This window comes from Zonotrichia leucophrys, chromosome 1 (genome assembly GCF_028769735.1).
Source record: "Zonotrichia leucophrys gambelii isolate GWCS_2022_RI chromosome 1, RI_Zleu_2.0, whole genome shotgun sequence".
NCBI classification, from domain to species: Eukaryota; Metazoa; Chordata; class Aves; order Passeriformes; family Passerellidae; genus Zonotrichia; species Zonotrichia leucophrys.
The window spans coordinates 78,170,949-78,180,344 of record NC_088169.1 but is presented as its reverse complement, the minus strand read 5'-3'; the positions used below and the strand labels follow the sequence as shown (position 1 = coordinate 78,180,344).

Sequence of the window (9,396 nt, the reverse complement as noted above, 5' to 3'; positions counted from 1 at the left end):
GTTCAGCCTGTCTCCACGTCACGACTGACCCCACGACTGACCCCTGCAAGGTAACTCCCCCCAGTTATATATATATATATATATATATATATATATATATATATATGATCTTCTGCAGTGTGGGATGCAACTTGGCTACTTTGGGTCCCCTGTCTCAGCCATGCTTTCAGAGCTTCTTATGCAGTTCCTTACCGGCAGACCACAAGACACTGAAAAGTCCTTGACAGGACAAGCATGACTAAGCAACCACCAAAATATCACTCTGTTATCACTCTATTATTTTCCTACTGAATCTAAAACACAGCAATGTACTAAAAAGAAAATTAATTCCATCCCAGTAAAAACCTGGAGAGGGACTTACAGAACTCTATTTTTTTTTTCTTCTATGATTACTTTCATAACTTATCAACATCTTCACAGCATGTAGGCTATTTTTATAATTGGCAGCTATGCTTTCCAAATAAGTCAGCTTTTGTCTGTCATGTAATATCTAAAACCTGCTGTTAAGCAATACAATGTACACAGTGGCCAGCTTTACTGGTCATGTACTGCACTGTGATTAGTGAATGCTCTTAGCAATAGAGATCTGAAAACCAAAAGAGCATCTAAAAAACCATGGAAACATCTGTAAGACTTTTCCTGTTATTTTCAACATTTTATTGAGAAGGAAAGAAATCATGAAGAAGAAGAAATGAAATAATAAGTTCATTTAGGGATATTTTCTTCCCATTTTTAGAGATAATTTGCTTATTGTTAACTTAAAATTTAAGGCTAAATTCTGAAAATATCTTATTCTTTACTCTATTTAACAGAAATCAAGGCATTGTTCCATAAAAAGGAATTTATCACAAACTAGCCATGTTGGAGAAACCAAACCTTAGGCAAAATATGTTTTCATACAAACCATTCATTAAATGACTGTGAATAATGAAGAAACTAATAAAAATTGCTTTCTATTCACAGACAATAGAGTAACAGGCTGGATTTGACAAACTGCTTGTTACAAATAATTCACACCAGCAATGAATATGATCTCTCCAGCTGTATGTCTGTTTGGGATTAATAGAGGTTCTTTCAGACCCATTTTTCTCCCTACATCATCTGTTTGTTTTGTTCTGTTTGTACAGTTTGCACAAAATTGCTCAGCTTGTGGTATATAGCCAGCAATTAACACCACTTAGCAGCTGTTAAAAAGGGTAATTGCCTGTTGTTATCCTCATTCAGGAACTAATTGCTCTCAGTGCACCACTCATAAACCCACCAGAGCACCAGGTATGATCTGCTGAAGATGATCTGATGTGAAGGGGGCTTTATTTCCCTCCTCAAGGATCAGTTCCTCTGGCTACTTGCACCTGCTGAGTGGAAGGACATAGAAGCATGAGTAAGGATTTCTTTTCATAGAAATTGGGTGGTTGGTGAGCCCACAGGTGTCTAGGTTTGGTGGATAAGAGGAACTGCAGGTAAAATCGCACACAGTTCTGAGTGCCAAGGGGAATAGCAGTGGTTCTATTGCTGTCCTGGTTTGAACAGAGCAAACAGCAAAGCATAGCAGCTTCTGTGATAGCACAGTTTCTGAATGGATGGTTAAAGTTTTGTTCTTTCTTCTGACTACTATCCTGAAGACGTTTTTAAAGCAGATGAAACAGGTTTTCTGTTTTTCCCATTAAAACTGACTGCTCAAAACCAAAACAATGCTAATGGCAGAAAGAAATGGAATGGAAGGAATTAATTATTAAATTATCAGAATTAAGTAATGTGATTTTGTTACAATATTTACACATGGAATACATTTAATATACTCTTTTTGATGAAGTAATCTGGAAACACCAGAAATCAATAATGTGAACATATTTCAAATATATGCACATCTTCTCTTGGTCTGCAGCTATATATAGAAAAGATATATGTCTCCTAATACAAATGAAATATGCTTTACAAGGGCAGCAGTCGGAAACAGAAAATTTGGGTTTTATTGCCTGCACATCTCTGTGCAGCATATTGAATGCGGTTCTAGAATAAGTATTGTGAAGTGAATCATGGTGTCTTGAGCATACCTCAAATATACCTTCATGGCCCTTGTGCTGGTCACTTACGCTGAATACTTTAGAAACACATATTGATTTCATGTTTCCTCTATTTTAAAAAGCTTCTAGTTTTCTAATTAGAAAATGTAACAGTAACTTGTACCTCCTTAAGAGCTGGATAAGGACTCTAGGCCTCCCATATATGGGAGTATACTCCCATACTCCCGTTTTTCCATGCTCTTCAAGGGAACGTGCTAGCAGAAATAAAAAAAAAAAAAATTACCCCAGTAAAAATCTCCTAGTACTTCTGTAAAAAATCATGCACTTGCCAGATAATAGGTGCATTGGAAGGAAATAATTTTTGATAGTCTGCAAAGGGCTAAATTACGATGTTGCTCAGCTTTCCCTTCAAGGTAATTTAAATTACTTAGTTAAAGTTGCAGGTAAATATCTGGTCCAGAGGGCTTAGGTTTATTGACTCTGGCATGAGCTAACATCAAAAGCAAGGCAGAAGGTTTTTGTTTACACTGATAATTGCTTTTCTTTATTACCTTTCTGTTAATCTGACACAGTTTATGAATGCTGTTTGTGTGTACATGTAGTAAGGTCAAGCAACAATTCAAGGAGTTATAACCTTTGCATATAATTCATATTACCAAAGAAACATTCAAAAACAAAAAGCCAAAACCCAACAAGTCCCGAACAAGAGTAAAGAATGGGAAGCAGCACAATTGGCTTGCAAGCTGAAATTCACAAATACTGAGTGAAATTTAAATGCATCTGTTACAAGTCAATCTCTTTCACTGTATGAATTTATACCATGACTATAGGTTTGCTTCTGTTAAAATGTTCTGCATCAGTAGGAGAGAAATACAGAAGTTTAGCATGAATTAACTGTTTTGACTGTGAAAATGATGTGTCCAAGCATAATTCTTCTTTCTGCAATTCTACTTCCCAGATATTACAAATCCATGCTGGGTCCTTTTGACTTCATACAACAAAAAGAAAGAATTACAGCTTTAATAATAACCAGCCTGCTGATCAAGAGACCTATACTGCTTTCAACAGCTCATACTCAAAAAAAAGTCTGAAACCTTGGGTTTGTCCCATAATATGTGTGCATATATCAGAATTAGGTATGCATCTAAGCACATGAGATGGTGACTTCCAGAAGGAAACAACTCAATGAATCTGCCTTGATCATTTGTTTATAAATGACTCACGCCCACTATTACTGTTGCCTAATACTACCTATTAGTTTGATTTTTAGAATTATCATCCAGAAAGGAGAGTGGGATTTGAAAGTTTTTCCCCTGTAGAGGAAGGCTCAGATTTACAACTTTATCCGTCAGCAAAGGCTGGGGCCAGGTGAGTAGTTTGATGAGAGTTCTTCAGAGTTCACAGAACACCTGAAGAACTCCCTTGGTCTAGAAATTTCACACAATGCATTCACATCCTCATCATTCTTCCCTGGCTCCTTCCAGCGAGGTTCAGTACTTTCAGCCTGCTGTCTCTCCACGTTTCTCTGACTTCTTCATGAACATCGTCCAGCAGATACACTCTCTCAGAGGTATCAACATAATACTACCTAGTAGGATGAAAACAACAACATTCCAACTTCTCCAGGATTTGTTACAACCAAAATATAAAGAACAGCTTTTCTGAAGCTGCTATTCATCACACAAGAATCTATTGCTCTAGTCAAATGCCTGATATTCCTATAGCTGTGGGTATTATAAATAATCTCAAAGGGAAACATGCCAAAGATTTTCCACTAAATAGACTGCCTGAAACACCATGATCTTTCAAAGAGAAAAAATCCAGTAATCAGCTGAGTTTTGGATAGAATACAGAATTGAGAAAAAGAAAACACAACTATTGTAGATCAATTTTCTCATTTGATTTTGGTTTTTTAAAGTGACCTCTTTTTTTAGGGGATCATTTAATGAAACTTTCAGATGTTTTACAGCACTGTTTGTGACATATAAAGAGACAACTTTCCAAAACTCTATCTATGTTTCACTCAACATCGTAAATCTATTTCATTAAGAGCATTGAAATTCAAGCAGTTACCAGCAATGTGCATCCAAATGTTAGTTTCATGTTTTTAATTGTCATTATTGGTCCTTCTTTCAAAGCACACCAAAGTTCAGCCTACTAGAGCAGGATCAGTATCCAGTAGACTAGCAGTAATGTGGACTTTCAACTTCTCTTAATGGCAAGGTAAAAATAAAACAAGATACTGTCTAAATAATGTGTCTGGCAACCACAAGCATAACAAAAGGGGCCAAAGACAAAGTACAAGTAACTTCACTGAAATGCCATGTTTGTCTATGGGGGATGACTACTGGAGAGAAATAAATGACTAGCTGAGAAATTAACTTTTCTAAAAGAAACTTTAAGGTTTGGAAAATTTATCTTTTTTGGCTTATTGCTAAATCAAGAATTTGTTAGAGACATAATTGAATTTTTTTCTAGGCTAGTCGTTAAATCGGAAATATTTCAATACACCTTTATTTTCTTTTCCAAAATTTCATAGACACAACATATATAGAAAAAATGATGTTTCAGTTCAAATAATAAAAAGGTCATTAAATCCATGCTACCTGCTAGTGTAGTGCATTAAGCTTTGATTGGTGTTCTTAATCATGCCCTGTAGAAAAATAGAAATATATAAATCTAATTATCAACAGTTGAAATGTGTCCTATAGAGATATATCTGCCTTGCATTACAAAAGCTTCTTTTGGCATACCATGTGTAATGGAGACAATTATTCTGTGGTAAATATTGGCATTTCAGCTGATCACTAAACCCACGATGTTAATAAAGTTTAAATCCTCTACCTTTTTTATATCATGAAACAAAACTGAAGGGAATTTCCATATGGAGGGTGCCTGTGAGACGTGAGACATGGATTTTTCTCTGTAACACCTTGTAGGAAGCAGTCCTGGACCAGATTGTGGTTGAGGCTCATTAATATTCTCTGCAGCTGAAGAGCAAGGGCTGCTGGCATTTTAGCAGAAATCATGTCAGCCACTTGACACTGTTCTGGCCTTGAGATGCATAAATCGGTTACTGCTGTCTTATTTCCATAGCAAGTGAGCAGATGTAGGATGGGATGGTTGGGGTATGCTTTCACTTGCTTTCAGCTGCCAGGCCTGATAGCTCCAGGAATTTCTGTTGTCTAGCTACCTTTTCTTATTCTGGCACTTCCCTTGCAGTTATGTCGGTAATTGTGTAAACAGATTGGAAAAAGCAAGTTGTTACCCTGCATCTGTTTACTGATCTCCTTAATTCCCCAGTTCTTAGAATATCTGTAAGATACGAATGCAATACACTGTAGAAGTTCTTGTAATTGTGAAATGTCTGGAACCAAGATACCAAGCTGCAGTTTTAAAACATCTGTTTAAAGTTCCAAAATGTGCTTTGGACAATGGAGAGAGAGCTGTTTTTCTGAAAAAGATGAGATCTTTGCTTTAATGAAGAAAGATTTTCAGGATACCTCCAAATCCTAAAGCGCTTCTTTTTTGTTCAATAAAAACAAGTGTGGCCCAAGAAATTTGTAATAGCTTTGCACAAGTCTCTGAAGCAAGGTCTGTAGAAAGCCATTGAAAGTATTTTTGTTGCTCAGCTATAGAAATATATGCAGTGCCTCTTACCCCTCTCATTGCACTAAAAAAATCATAGAATTACTAGTTTTTATTATTTTCCTAGGAGGGATTTCTTCCTTTATTCTCCTGGCTTGTCTTGCATCCAGTCCATGCCTTACACTCCCCAAATCTAGGAGATGTTGGAAAGGTGCAGAGAAGGAATTTAATTATTTTCTGCATAGAGCACAATTAGAGCATGTAATTTATTGCCACAAGATGTTATGAAGGCTAAAATACAACTGAATTAAAAAAGGGACTGAACCTGTGCACAAAGAATAGGTCTTTAGTGGCTGCTAAACATGATGCTAAGGATGTAACCTCTGGCTTGGAAAAGTCACTGAACAGTAATTATGCAAATTTGGGAGCTCTATGAGGAAAAGAACTGCTTCATGTAAGCCTTATTCTATTCAGGGCTTTTTATTGGTTAGGTTTGGTTTGCTGTTCTTTTTTTTTCTTCTTGGACTCTTTAGCAGGAATAAATATTATTTCTTTATGACTCTATATAGCAGCTCTCATTCTGCTTCAGGTATTTCCTGTGCTAGATACAACCTAGTTAATTTATAGCTGCAAGATCAAACTCTGAGTTAAAGAATGGAAAAAATAAAGGAATGCAATGGTGTCAGTATACTCTTTGCAGTAAATTTTTGTTAAGCATATTAGTAATTTTTTCAGTCCATTCTTTTTGAAGTCCTTTGTGCATTAATGGAATTGTTAAGCTAATACAGAAAGAAGTAAATTTTGATTCTCTAATTATTTTTTTCTGGTCAAAAACCTTTTATCTGCTGATACTTGGTTTTGTGGTACTGAAATGAAATGCAATAGGAATCTAGCAGAAAACTCATGAACAGACAAATTTTTTTGATTTGGGTTTTATTACTCCAATAGGATTGGTTATTTTCCTAACTAATTTTCTTTAAAAGGTAGGAAAGAAAGCACCTATTTTGAGATATTTTGTGCTGGCATTTACTTTATATTATTTTTCATTTAGGGTCTGAATAAACTTTAACTAATATTAATGTTGCTATTGAAAATATAAAAATATTAATAAAACAACTGTTTGGTGGTGACTTACACACAAGATAACTTTGTAACTAATTGCAAGCAAGAGAACATGATATCAAATCACATCCTTATCACAGACATCCTCTTTGAAATCTATTTCTGTGCATTTATAACTGTTAAATTTAAATGCTTAATATGTTCAAATATATTTTAAGGATTAAGTGGCAGCTTTTTATTTTTTCCCCTGATTTTAGCCCAGTAGAATGAGATTCCTCCCACACACATGTGCTTGTAGTGGTGTATGCAGATGCACCTTATCAAAAATAATTCTGTAGACTCTGAAATGAGACAGAAGGTCCAATAAACACTTACACAGAAGTAGCCTAAAGAGTCTGATATTTTAATCATTGACTAATCTGAGTGGTGAGATGTCCATATTTTTCAAAAAAGTACTAAGTAGCCATCAGCTTTTCTCTTCATCTCTATTAGTCAGATCACCCTCTTCATAAACGACCATCCCAATGCTTCCTTTAGATCTCACTTGCTACTAATGCACTCTGGAAACTCTGGTATGACACAACAATGGCCAATTTCACTCTAATTGAGCTTTGATCTTTTGTATCTTCTTCCTGCATCTACAAAACAGAGCTCTTCTTTTTGGAAAGCTTGACTTTACTTCCAGAGATGATGCATTTTTTTTCCTCTTGATCTCAACAAGGAATTTCATATTCAGTTAAGCTGGTCTTCTACCCTGCTTGCTTGACCTATGACACAGTGGAATTGTTGCTCCTGTTGGTCTATAATGTGGTTCTCAAATACTTACCAGTCCTCTTGAAATCCTAAGCCTTCAAAAGCAGATTCCTGGAGTACTTTGCTAAATAGCTTCTTGAACAGCTTAAGGCTTGCTCTTCTGAAGTCTAGGCTAACAACTCTGCTGCCCTTTTTTTTCTTATTAGCAGCAGCAAACTGCAACAGATTGCCAATAGACATCAGGAGTCTCTCTCATTGGAGATATTCTTCATAGTCTAGACACATTCTCTGCCATATGCTCTAGGATGACCCTGCTTGAGCAGGGAGGTTGGACTGTGATCCCTTCCCACCTCACCAATTCTGTGATTTCACTGAAAATTTTAAATTTTACCATTTCATGATCACTGTGGCCAAGGCAGTCACCTACCATCAAACCTCCCATGACTGGGTTTGAGATTCACTACAACTAGTACAATATAAGTTTAGAAGGAATATCCTTTGCGGGAAAAGTCTCTGAAACACTAATCATCAGGGTCCATCATAAATCAATATTCTTAGCATGCCTATTTCTTACACAGGGCAGTTCTTTGTTTTCCTACCAGGATCCCATGCTGTATCAGCACCCATATCTGTATCTATAGCACTAGAAGGTTCTCTCTGATGGATTCCTGTTTAAAAACAGCGCTGTGTTTATACCACAAGTGATCAGTGTAAATAGCTTTAGTATATTATTTCTTGCAAAATTACATAACCTAAAATTATGGTTATTCCAAGTTAGAAATGTAGTTCTGGGTGTAAAGCAACCTTGCAATTTGACACAGAGATACCAAACTAGCCTGAAGAGTGCAAGTGTTCTACTGCAGTAGGTGAGAGCTCACTAAAGGTTAATATACCCTGTTGAGAGAAGGTGTTTCAAGTGTTTACTAACTTGCTAGGCTTGCTTTGATCTTTGTGTAACCTTCAGGTGCATTTTTCTTTACTCAGCATGCATAGACCCTTGCAGGAAAAAAAGAAAAAAATATGTCTTCTGTCCTATTATTCAGCATTAACGCTTTCTATCTCATGCTACCTATATCCATAGATAAAAATCCCTTAAATGCTGCCCATTCTATATGCTCAAACACAGTGGAAACAGACAGGCATGGAAATTCAGCATCAGTAAACGGCTTACCTGTTAAGAGTCAGAACACTTTTTTATTGTGTTGTTTCTGAATGACCTGAATGGAGTACAGAGCTCAAAAGACCACTATATACTGCCAATATAAAGAAGAACTAGCAAATAAATATTTTCCAGCATTGTCAGTCAGTGTTTCGCCTGGTTCTTCCTAGGTTATGAAGTGGAAAAGAAGTAAGGTGAAATCACCAGTCTCTACATCTTTTCCTCATTACTCTTTGATGTTTGTCAGGAAAAAACTGAGGTCTGTACTCACTGCAATGCATTGTTCACTGTATTTGTAGAGTTTAGGGTGTAGCCACTTTTAAGTAATTTGTGAAAATGTCTTCCCTTCAATATATTTCTCTGAGATTTCAAAAGATGATTTTATTTTTTTCTGAAGGACTACTCACAAGGTCTAACTTCAGTGTTTAAATACAGTAACTTCTGAGTCCTGCTGTCAAAGGAAAGAAACGAGTTCCACTTTCATGCAGCTGAGTTAGTTTCTAGCTTTAGCTCACCCTAGGAGAAGCCTTTTTCTCCACTGACTGAAGAGGAAACTGAAGCGACTCATCTGTTAACACAGGTCTCTGATGGATGAGTGGTGAAAGGCTGCCTTAGAATGGTACACCCACCTCTCTATCTTGCTCTCACTTGATGGACTCTGGACCTGCTCATTAATCAATTTCTGAACCTCTCAGCTTCTTACAGTAAGATACCACTGATACCACCTTTCCTCAGGACATCCTGCTATAAACTACAGCGGCTGATTGACGGCTTAACTCAGATCAGTGGCCAGCCTCCATCTGTGTTCTG

General features: G+C 36.5%; 1 long non-coding RNA gene across 1 annotated transcript; it reads left to right on the top strand.

Moving 5' to 3' along the window:
- The first annotated feature begins 1,281 nt into the window (after positions 1-1,281).
- On the top strand, positions 1,282-5,561 carry LOC135458594 (uncharacterized). Its single transcript, XR_010442911.1, has 3 exons — positions 1,282-1,381; positions 3,283-3,392; positions 3,509-5,561. It is a non-coding gene; the product is annotated as an uncharacterized LOC135458594 (long non-coding RNA).
- Positions 5,562-9,396: the final 3,835 nt, after the last annotated feature.